The sequence below is a fragment of the Labeo rohita genome, chromosome 25, assembly GCF_022985175.1.
Source record: "Labeo rohita strain BAU-BD-2019 chromosome 25, IGBB_LRoh.1.0, whole genome shotgun sequence".
Lineage (NCBI taxonomy): Eukaryota > Metazoa > Chordata > Actinopteri > Cypriniformes > Cyprinidae > Labeo > Labeo rohita.
Window position 1 is genome coordinate 27721562 of NC_066893.1, and position 12960 is coordinate 27734521.

The following is a 12960-nucleotide window of genomic DNA, read 5'->3' on the forward strand; positions in this document are numbered from 1 at the left end:
GTGTGTTTTACAAGAAAGTACTATTTCAGTTTTTCAACTGAAGCTGTAAATGAGAACATATAATTTAAGATTCAAATTTTACTCAATGACTTTTTTTAAATTATCAATTGCTGTTTTTATATATTTGAGTACCAATACTGTTTACACTAAGTATAAATAATATTGGATACAATTTACACTTCAATGTGCAAATACTCTCTGTAACTAGTAAAAAAAAAAAAGCTTTTTATTTTGTGACACCAAACACACAGGGAGTTGTGCTGTAAAACACACAGGGAGTTCTGCTGTAAAAATGATTTTTTCAAATAATAAAAGGATTTATGGAGTGTGTTTTACAAGAAAGTACTATTTCAGTCTTTCAACTGCAAAAGTTCATGTTTAGTTCAACAGGTTAGGTTAGTTTTCATAATTTTTTGTGAAATGACTAGGAACTTTTGAGAGAAAACTTTCAGTGCATGAAAACCAATGGGGTGCAATTCTGATGACATCATGCACTCAAACAGTTCTGTCCAATCAGATGCTCTCTAGAATGAGAAAGCCCCGCCCCCACATTATTCAGTGTGTTTCTTGCTGTTTCTTTAATTATTTGGGAAATTTTTATAGCAATATAGAAGACAAAATTGTTTCTACACTCGCTGTACATGAGAACATATAATTTAAGATTCAGATTTGACTCAATTAATGACTTTTTTTTAAATTATCAAAGGAAAATTAGCTGTTTTTACATATTTGAGTACCAATACTATTTACACTAAGTATAAATAATCTTAGATACAATTTACACTTCAGTGTGCAAATACTCTCTATAACTACACTCTTTAAAATAAAGGTGCTTCACAATGCCATAGAGGAACCTTTTTTGTTTAAATGGTTCCATAAAGAACCTTTAACATCTGAAGAACATTTCTGTTCCACAAAAGGTTCTTTGTGGCGAAAGAAGGTTCTTCAGATTATAAAAAGGTGAGAAAGAGATGGTTCTTTAAAAGAACCTTTGACTAATTGGTTCTTTGTGGAACCAAAAATGGTTCTTCTATGGCATCGCTGTGAACCTTGTAAAGCACTTTTATTTTTAAGAGTGTAGTTAAAAAAAAAAAAGTTTTATTTTGTGACACCAAACACACAGGGAGGAACTTGATTTTTTGGGTGAGTTGCGCTGTAAAAATGATTTTTCAAATAATACAAGGATTATTGGAGTGTGTTTTACAATAAAGTACTATTTCAGTTTTTCAACTGCAAAAGTTCATGTTTAGTTCAACAGGTTAGATGCCATTTTTTCAGAATTATTTGTGAAATGACTAGGAACTTCTGAGAGAAAACTTATATTTTTGGAAACCAATAGGGTGCAGTTCTGATGACATCACTGTGCACTCAAACAATTCTGTCCAATCAGATGCTTTCTAGAATGAGAAAGCCCCGCTCTCACATTATTCAGTGTGTAACTTGCTGTTTCTTTAATTATTTACTAGCATATTTACAAACATATAATTTAAGATTCAAATTTGACTTAATGAATTTATAACTATTTATGTATTATCTTGGATACTATTTATATTTGCAGTCATTTACCATTCAATGTGCAAATACTCACTAAAACTAGTAAAAAAAAAAAAAAAAAAAGGAACTTCTGAGAGAAAACTTCTTTTTTTCAGTGCATGGAAACCAATGGGGTGCCATTCTGATGACATCATGCACTCAAACAATTCTCAGATGCTCTCCAGATCAAGAAAGCCCCGCCCCCTCACGCCACCTGCATCTGATTAGCAACAACTTCCATTTTCAACACGAAGCACATCAAGTTTTTAACTTAGCAGCGTCGCTGTCTTGTTAAGTCTTTCTGGTTGACGTCTACAGGGTAAGCATCATCCATCTGTCCATCAAAACATGAAAGAACAACATTCTGACATTTACATTTCAGTAGTTTTTCCACACCGAAAGATTTTGGACGGTTTGTTCACTAAGACGTCACTCAGACTCAAAAGTGTAAGGATCTAAGAGACGCTGAGATGTGAGTCTAATGACCTGTGGCTGAAGAGAGACGTGATGGTCAGTTTCTGTCTTCAGAAGTCAAACGCGTCTTTTTACAGCATTATTTTTCCTCTCTTGGGTCATGAACCACTGCTTAAGGACAGAGAATGACTTAAATAGACAAATCACCTCCAAAATAAATCTTAAATCAATCCTACAAGAGATTTTCTGAGTCGTGAACCATCAGAAACATCCTAAAATAGACAAATATGCGTGTATTCAGAATATCTCTAATATTTCCAAGAGACGAATATATATCCTTAACTTCAATTCGTTTCACACACATAACAAACAGCTGGAGGCCTGTTAGTCAAACAGCTAAATTTAACACCTAAAACCTGCAAGTCTGGAGGGATTTGAACGCTCCCCGGGGCATCGTGCGAACTGCTAAACCAGGGCGAACGCATGATGCTCCCTAATGAGTGTGTGAGCATCTAATGAACGCTGCTTTTCTCTTACACCGCAACCTGTGAAGGTGCATTTCACAGATGGCATTTCCGATGACATTTGTGGAGTTTTTTGAGGGATTATTTGGCGTAAATGCCATACGTGTCTTTGCCGCGGCTGTCGATTTTAGCGAGCGAATGCATCCTAATTTCACATGTAAGCTTAATGGATGGCTGCATTAATGATTTCTGGTTGTAATCAGTGAGATGCGCATCCACACACTCATTTCCTGTGGAGACGCGCACATGCGTGTGTCATTAGAGCGGATTTGCCGCTGCATAATACATTACATGTGAAAATTAACACAGGGATCTGAAAATAGCACATATACTATCCTGGATATCGCTCTGAATTAGTCTGGATGAGCTTGATATTGTGCACTTTAGTGCATTTTGGATTGATTAGCTGAGACTGATGTGCTAATCAACATAATAGAATGATTTCTGGAGGATCATGTGACTGAAACCTAGAGTAGTGATGCTGAAAATTCACGTTTGATTACAGAAATAAATTACGTTTTAACATATATTCACATAGTAAACGGCTATTTTGAATTGTAATAATATTTCACATTTTTTACTGTATTTTATGGTATTTTACATCAAATAAATACAGACTTGGCGAGCAGAAGAGACTTCTTTCAAAAACATTTTAATTATTCTGAACTATTGTAAATGTGAATGTTGTTTTCATGCCAGTGCCTTTGAGGATTTCTAAACTTTTTTGGATGTTTTAATGCCCTTTCTGTGGAACAATGATAGTACAAAACAACATACAGCTTTGGCCAATTACATAACGGGCATAGAAATATTACATGCTTCATGCTTTGTGCTAAAAACCTCACTTTTATTCGCAGTCGACTCCTGCTGTAAGAGACGATTAGTTTCTGTCAGAATCCAAAGCAAGCACATGCTGTCAGTCACGTAAGTAACAAGGGAATATTACGCACAAAATCTTCGAGATGAGTGGCAGTGGCAAGTGGTTTAGCTTCTGTAATGTCAGGAAATGATGTGATGCGTGAAGTGGCGTTTCATATCAGAATATAGTCTGAATGTGAGCGTGCACAGGATTGCATAGGACTTTGTCTAACCGGCATTGAAATTCTGGTAAAACTGAAGAAAGCCTGTACAACAGCAACCTAAAATAAAGGATAAATAACATTAACAAACATGAGGCCTCAATGAAAAGGAAATTAATTTCAGAGAAAGTTATTAAATTCTAATGAATGATCATAAAGACAAATATTGTTTATCTTTATACTAATGTGCACTGATGAATCTTTTACAATAAGACAAGGAGCATTAATTAAGATAGTAAATAGTCAAATTTTCAAACAAAAAACATTCCCCTGTGGAAAGAAGACCATTAAAAAAAAATTCTTATTATGGGTATAATAATGTGAACTTAAATGCGAACAATTAAATGCAAATGTATTCTTTTAAATTTATGTTAATTGCATTAGTTTTACTTTTTTGTTGTTGAACTTCAGCTTTTTTTAAACCCACTTAAGACTTAAGTACATTTTTATGCAATTTCATACTTACTTCTATTGTCTTTGAAAGATGGTTAACGTGTACAGATGAGAATTTATATAAACTAAAATAATTTAATGTCATTACTAGTGAAACTTGTGTCATTTATTTGTAATTTGACGTTTGCAAGGATGAAGTTGCAATTTAATACATTTAAAATATATTAGCTTGAAATGTAATTATAAGCAAGTCTTTTACAAGTGCTTTAAGTTACACTGTTAAAAAAAAAAAAAAAAAAAAAAGAAATAATCCGGCAGCTGGGGCGGCAAAAAATGTAAAGGAATGGAAAATAACTAGACCGTAAAAATACAGTAACAACATAAAATAGCGGAAAATAAAAAAAAATACAGTAATTTTACGTAGTCAAAAAACAAAATATTCCAGCAGCTGGGTTGCCAGGAAAAATGGAAAATAATGGAAAATAAGTAGACTGTAAAAATGCAGTAAAAAAACATAAAATAAAAAAAAAGAGTAATTTTCCATAGTCAAAAAATAAAACATTTCGGCAGCTGGGGTGGCAGAAAAAAATAAATAATAAAAAAAAAAAAATAATAATAATAATGGAAAATAATTGAAATATTCTAGCAGCTGGGGTGTCAGAAAAATAAATAAATATAATAATGGAAAATAACTAGACCATAAAAGTACAGTAAATACATAAAATCACGGAAAATAAAAAATATAGTAATTTTACATAGTCAATAATTTTTAATGTTCTGGCAGCTGGGGCCGCAGAAAAAAAGTTCAATCATGGAAAATAACTAGACCGTAAAAATACAGTAGAAACATAACATAACAGGGAAAAAAAATACAGCAACTTTCCGTAGTCAAAAAAACGGAAATATGGGACTGCAGGAAAAAAAACATAAAATAACGGAAAATAACTAGATTGTAAAAATATGGTAATTTTCCGTAGGCAAAAAACAGAAATATTCTGGCAGCTGGACTGCAGAAAAAAAACATAAAATAATAAAAAAAATAACTAGATTGTAAATATACAGTAGTTTTCTGTAGTCAAAAAAATGAAATATTCTGGCAGCTGGGGTGCCAGAAAAAATGTAAAATTATGGAAAATAACCGTAATAATACAGTACCAACATAAAATAACGGGAAATAAAAAATACAGTAATAACAGAAAATAACTAGACTGTAAAAATACGGTAATTTTCCGTGGTCTAAAAACGGAAATATTCCGGCAGCTGGGGTGCCAGAAAGAAATTGTGAAATAACACAAAAAATTTTGGTACATTTTCTGTAATTAAAATACAGTTTGTTCCTGTAATTTTAATATAAAAAAAAAATAAAATTAAAAAGACCATAATGCTGTTCCATCATTCCAACAGAATTAGCATTAAATATTGTATCGCAGTGTGTTGTCAATATAGCAGGATGCATATTGAGTAATTTCACATTTCCAAAAGTACACATTATTTACTGTAACTTTCATACCATTAACATTTATCACATAGATTAGGCAATTTTACTTTTTCCAAAATTAGTAGGCCTGCTACGTTTTATTTGAAATGTACAATTTAAACTGACAGTTCAATGACTGAGAATCACAGTTTATCAACAAGATATGTTGACTATAGTCAATTTGACTTTAATGTGACCATTACAATCTCAGGTGTTTAAAAGTGTGTTAATAAATGAAAGTTTAAGTACACATAAGCATCCTTTTATTTCACTAATATGACATTATAAGTACAGATTTATAGCTATACATTAAGTGCACTTTTTTTTCCTATGAGTTTTGTCTCTCTCTGCAGTGCTGTTGTCTCTTTACCTGCGGTTCATAATTGTTGATTCTGCTGCATTGCAGTACTGTAAATTTGAGGTCTGTAATTATGCAGATTATAGACTGGGGCCATACGCAGCATCATAATGAATCATATAACGCCTCTGTGCTGAGAGAGACCCGACATAATGCATTCTTTGGTGGCCGCCATCCTGAAAAAACCCTGAAAATCCTCCGAGTATCAGGGTAAAACACGTTTGGATCAGTGAAAAGCTCCTTTTAGTCTCATTTCCCAAAACTGAAGGTCTCTGTGCAGGATGAAACTGGCCGACCGAAGGCCGCAGATCGATTGATATTATTAAGACTGAACAATTCTGGTCATCTGAGACACAATTACATTACGATTTCTGCCCAGACGGAATTTGCAGATTTGAAAAGGCTACTTTTGTCGTCCGAAGCACGTGTGATTATCAAATTAGAAAGTTTAAAACTCACTGGTCTACATGACCTTTTGATCACGTTGCTTTTGGTTTGATTATGATCGTACTTTCAAAATTCACTCTTAAAGCAGCCCGTCGTGTCCTCTGGCAAATCTAAGAGAAAACAACACATTGCAGCTTGAACGACAAACATCAAGGTCTGGCTAAAAATTGAGTTTATTAATAATACTTTTATTTATTAAGGCTACATTAAATCGATCAAAAGCGATAGATTCCTGTTTTAAATAAATGCTGTTATGAACTTTCTATTCATCAGAGAATCCTGAAAAAAATAAATGTACCAATACAGCAATTTTACATATGCATATATGCTATTTTTTAAATTAAAACTCTATTTAGTTTCAAGCTTTATATACTAAAATGTATTTCAAAGTTTCAGAAGCATGAAAATGCATTTCCAAAATTTACAGTAGCCTAAATTTAGACTAAATGCAAATGTGGATTAAGAGAACAAAATTAGATTTATAATAATTTTTAATGTGACGTGTCAAATGTGAATGTATTTTTTTGGACTGAAACTTGGAGTGCAATTTTTGTGATGCTTTTATAAACACTTAATGCTTTTAAAAAATAAAATATATTTAAAAAAAAGGTAAAATCATAAACTGGTACATAAATATATTTTGAAACATTTTATCATATTTTTGTACATTTTTAAATAATTTCATTTTCATTTTATTTTATTATTTTTGTTTGTTTTTTAAAGTATGCGATGTATCACGGCTTCCACAAAAATATTAAGCAGCACAGCTGTTTTCAACATTGATAATAATAATAAATATGTTAATAATAAACTGACCAAAATTATAAACGCAACACTTTTGTTTTTGCCCCCATTTTTCATGAGCTGATGGCAGGAACTGGAACACGCTATCGTATATGCCTATCCAGAGCATCCCAAACATGCTCAATGGGTGACATGTCCAGTGAGTATGCTAGCAATGCAAGAACTGGGATGTTTTCAGCTTCCAGGAATTGTGTACAGATCCTTGCAACATGGGGCCGTGCATTATCATGCCACAACATGAGGTGATGGTTGTGGATGAATGGTACAACAATGGGCCTCAGGATCTCATCACGGTATCTCTGTGCATTCAAAATGCCATCAATAAAATGCACCTGTGTTTGTTGTCCATAACATACGCCTGCCCATACCATAACCCCACCGCCACCATGGGCCACTCGATCCACAACATTGACATCGGCAAACCGCTCACCCACACGACGCCATACACGCTGTCTGCCATCTGCCCTGTACAGTGAAAACCAGGATTTGTCAGTGAACAGAACACCTCTCCAAAGTGCCAGATGCCATCGAATGTGTGCATTTGCCCACTCAAGTCGGTTACAACGACGAACTGCAGTCAGGTCGAGACCCCAATGAGGACGACGAGCATGCAGATGAGCTTCCCTGAGACGGTTTCTGACAGTTTGTGCAGAAATTCTTTGGTTATGCAAACCGATTGTTGCAGCAGCTGTCCGGGTGGCTGGTCTCAGATGATCTTCGAGGTGAAGATGCTGGATGTGGAGGTCCTGGGCTGGTGTGGTTACACATGGCCTGCCAAATTCTCTGAAACGCCTTTGGAGATGGCTTATGGTAGAGAAATGAACATTCAATTCACAGGCAACAGCTCTGGTGGACATTCCTGCAGTCAGCATGCCAACTGCACGCTCCCTCAAAACTTGCGACATCTGTGGCATTGTGCTGTGTGATAAAACTGCACATTTTATAGTGGTCTTTTATTGTGGCCAGCCTAAGGCACACCTGTGCAATAATCATGCTGTCTAATCAGCATCTTGATATGCCACACCTGTGAGGTGGATGGATTATCTCGGCAAAGGAGAAGTGCTCACTAACACAGAATTAGATAGATTTGTGAACAGTATTTGAGAGAAACAAGCCTTTTGTGTACATAGAATACTTGGATCTTTGAGTTCTGCTAATGAAAAATGGGGGCAAAAACAAAAGTGTTGCGTTTATAATTTTGGTCAGTGTATGTTTCTTGAGCAGCAAATCAGCTTATTAGAATGATTTCTGAAGGATCATGTGACACTTAAGACTGGAGTAATGATGCTGAAAATTCAGCTTTGATCACAGGAATAAATGACATTCAAAAATATATTCATTTAGAAAGCAGTTATTTAAAATAATAAAAATATTTAACATTTTTTTTACCATATTTTTGATCAAATAAATGCAGCTTTGGTAAGCAGTAGAGACTTCTTTTATAACACTAATCAATATTTCACATGTCTGTTTTTATTGTATTTTTGGTGAGAAGAGCATGGTCTCTGATAAAGATAAAGGGTGATAAAAATCACAGTGAGGAATGAAAGATTGCTCATGAATCACTTCTGATGTCCTCAGGTGCATCATGAATATCCTCCCCAAGCACTTCTGAACCTAATAACATCCTTTGAATTAAGGCATAATGAATATTTTCCTCAACTCTCACCGTGTGCATGACACGGACACGGTAAATAAAACAAATCGAGATAGAAAACACGATTCTAATATATATTCTAATGCACATATATAGAGTCGCAAATCCGACATCCGCAATAAACAGCTCTTGAAACTGTGTGGTGCAACACGAGCGTGGTGATGTGAAATGAAACCTCCGTCTGGTGCAATTGAGTCTGATTATGAATGAACGCTGTCGGTTTGTTCTGTCTGTCCCCGTGGGCGCCGTTGCATCTTGTGTCGACTTTGCTTTGGTTCACAAACCTGTAAACTGAGGGCCGTTTCTGAGAGCCGAGATTAGAGAACCGAGCGCTTTCTGCATAATAACAGAGCTGCTGTTACGTAACGCTGGATGAGCTACCGGATCTCACTGCATTCACATTTACTGAGGGAAATGTGCTTGTGAACATTCAAAACGGACATTTACTGTCTTAATTCATGTTCTTAGTTTGATTATGAATGATTCATCAGTGCACGTCATTGAAAACACAAACACACCCCTTTATATTTTTATCCAAATGTAGTTAGAAACAATTACATCATTACTCCCTCTTATTTTTAAACCTGATTCATGTATAATATCTACTTTTCCTCAAACCAGTCAAAAACAAAGCCAGAAAGACGACTAATGTATTTGCTACTTGCTAAAGCTAATCTGAGTTGGTGTTTACATTCGAACTATATTAGCTGCGTACCTGTAAACATGACGATGGCTGCTATCATTCTGGTCCTGTTGCCCAAGAAGAGTAAGTCTGTAAATGATACATTTGCTGAAATAAAAATGGTCAACTTTTAGTAGTAGCTGCTTGTATATGGATGAGTTTAAAGGTACAGACGTAGGCTAAGCTAAGAGACAAAACCGCGAAAAAAGGTAAAATAGGCCTATGCATATTTTTTGTTAAATAAATTGCTACATTTATGCATCAAGAATATGATATGAAGCAGCACAGCTGTTTCCTACGACAACGTTGTAGTGCCACATAAAAAAAAAAAGTGAGATTACGAGATTAATGTCGTAGTATTACAAGAATAAAGCCAAAATATTACGAGGATAAAGTCTAAATATTTTGACAATAGTCAAAATATTAATAATATTAATAATATTTTGACAATAGTCAAAATATTATGAGAATAAAGTCACAAAATTATGAGAATAAATTCGAAATATTTCGAGAATAAAGTCGAAATTATGAGAATTAAGTCGAAATGTTTCGAAAATAAACTTGAAATTACGAGGATAAAGTCAAAATGTTTCAAGAATAAAATCAAAATATTACAAGTATGAAGTTTAAATATTTAAACTTTATTCTCGAAATATTTCGACTTTATACTCAATTTTCAATTTTATGAAAAGTATTTTTATATCGAAAATAAAGTCTAAATGTTTAAAGAATAAAGTCAAAATATTTAGAAATTAAAGTCTATATTAATATTTTATAGTCTATATTAATTTTTATAATATTTTGAGAATAAAGTTGAAATTTCAAGAATTAAATCAAAAGATGAAATATTACAGGAATAAAGTCGAAATATTACAAGAATAAAGTCAAATGTTTTGAGAATAAAGTCTAAATATTTCAAGAATAAAGTCGAAATTATGAGAACTGAGTCAAAATATTACCAGAATTAAGTCGAAATATTTAGCAAATAAAATCAAAATATTATAAGAATAAAGTCGAAATATTTCAAAAATAAAATCAAAATATTACAAGAATAAAGTCAAAATTATGAAAATTAAGTCGAAATATTTAGAAAATAAATTAAAAATATTATGAGAATAAAGTCAAATTACGAGAATTAAGTAAATATTTAGAAAATAAAATCAAAATATTATGAGAATAATGTCGAAATATTATGAGAATAAAGTCAAAATTACAAGAATAAAGTCGAAATATTACAAGAATAAAATAGAAATTACGAGAATTAAGTCGACATATTACAGACGTACCTTGAAGTAAGTCATAAGTCTTATATTTGACTTTATTCTCGAAACATTTAGACTTTATTCTCAGTATTTCTAATCATTCTTGTAATTTTTACTTTATTCTCAAAATATTAAGACGTTAATCTTGTAATCTTTTTAATGTGGCACTTAAACATTGACAGACTTTATTCTCGTAATTTCTACTTTATTTTAAAACATTTTGACTTTATTCTCAAAATATTTTGTCTTTATTCTCGAAAAACATTTTGACTTTATTCTGGTGATATTTCAACTTCATTCTCGAAATATTTCGACTTCATTCTCGTAATCTTAGATTTGTTTTTTTTTTTTTTTTTTAACGTGGCACAAAAACGCCATTGTGGTTTTTAACACTAACAATCATCACAAATGTTTATTGAGCAGCAAATCAGCATATTACAATGATTTCTGAAGGATCGTGTGACACTAAAGTTCATCTAAATTCATCTTTGAATCACAGGAATAAATTACACTTTATTATATATTCACATATAAATCAGTTATTTTAAATAGTAATAATATTTCACAAATTTTACTGTATTTTTGATCAATTAAACGCAGCTTTGGTAAGCGGAAGAGACTTCTTTTAAAACACTAAACGATCTCAAAGACTCAAAGGTTTTTAGTTGTGGGTATAAACGCATTACCAAACTAGACAAAACATTTCATAAACGAACAGTGTGCAAAATAAATGAGGCCGTTCAGTCAATCTGATAGGTTTTTCACATTTGCCAGATGGAAAACATGAATTTTGAAGGCTGCCCAATTCATCAGGCACATAAACTTGGTCTTTATGTAGGGACTTTAAGTTTTAAAGCACATTTTTTCATTTATGTTGCAGAACAAAAAGTCTCTTCAAATAATGTTCACCACAGACCTTAAATCACTCGTAAATTGAAAAGCGCGACTCGAGGGAGTCTCTGACTCGGATGCTAATTTTCGTCAGGGTTTAGCGCTCAAAACCGAGCCCTGTTGTGCAGAAATGTGCCGGTTTCCAGTGGATTCGGCACCTTCATTTGTCATTCATAGTGTGTCTTACGAGATAATGTGTCTCTATTTCCCGCCAAGGCTTTTTCCTTGAGGAAGAAAGACTGATTACCTGGAATTGGGAATGAGAGCATTGTCAAGATACACTTTTACAAATTATGCAGAGAGTTTGTGACTCCAGACTGAAAGCCATGGGTTCTGATTGCACAGCGATGCAGTTGACCAATCACAATCAAGCATTCCAGTGAGACACGTTTTGATTGGACAAAATCTTTCAAGAACATTTTCAAACGTTTCAGTAACTATAACAGTTACTTTGCTAGTTAACAGGGTAAATATAGTTTTATAGTTTCTTTTAACATTGAATAAAATCTAAAATATAAAAAACTCAAACATTTCTCATTTTGATTTAGTTTATCTTAATGTACTAAAATAACTAGAACTGACATAAAAAGTAATGAAAAGTGTATAGAAATATAAAAGAATGACAAAATGGGGAACAGGTAAATGTAAAATGCACAAATTTTTGTTAAATCAATTACTACTATTCATCAAGGATGCGTTAAATTGATCAGAATTGACAGTAATGACTGTCCAATAAAACATAAACTATTTCTATTGCAAATAAATGCTGTTCTTCTGAACAAAATGACTAAAACTTTAACTAAAATTAAAATAAAAATAAAAAAAAGTAAAAATAATACCAAATTCAAAATGACTGTAATTTTTGATGGGAAATTGATAGTTTGCAAATTATTAAAGAAATGGCAAATAACACATTGAATTATTTTATAACTTTTTTTTTTAATAATTACATGTTGATACAAAAAAAAATATTTATTTATTTTTTTAAATATTTTTTGATGCAATTATATAATTCTATTTAATATTTCAAAATATTCTTATTTAGATTTTTAAATATTTATTTATTTACTCATTCATTCATTTGACAACTGACTTTTTTACAAATTTTCCAGTCGATGGCAACTTGTAAAAAACAAAAAATTATAAAATAATAATAATAATAATAAACTTAATAATAAACTTACATCACTTCTCTTAAACGTGCAAATATAGACTTTGCCCTTATAAAATCTAATTATTTTCAGTCACAAATTTCACAAATTACAAAAAAAGCAATTAACATTGACTTAAATGTTACATTTTGAAGTTATTTTAAACTATTTTTAAAATATAAAAATATTTTAATAATAATATTTTTATTTATTCTTAAACATTTAAGATTTATTTATTTGACAACTGCATTTTTTTATAATAATATAATAATAATAATTTCTAAAGAT

At 32.2% G+C, this 12960-nt stretch overlaps 1 protein-coding gene across 1 annotated transcript in view; it reads left to right on the forward strand.

Annotated features, from left to right (window-relative positions):
- The first annotated feature begins 1833 nt into the window (after positions 1-1833).
- The window catches only part of spg11 (SPG11 vesicle trafficking associated, spatacsin), a 94126-nt gene continuing 82999 nt past the window's right edge, over positions 1834-12960 (forward strand). The window contains exon 1 of the mRNA XM_051099079.1: positions 1834-1852. The gene's annotated coding sequence lies outside the window, so the exon portion shown is untranslated. The remainder of the gene's footprint in view (positions 1853-12960) is intronic.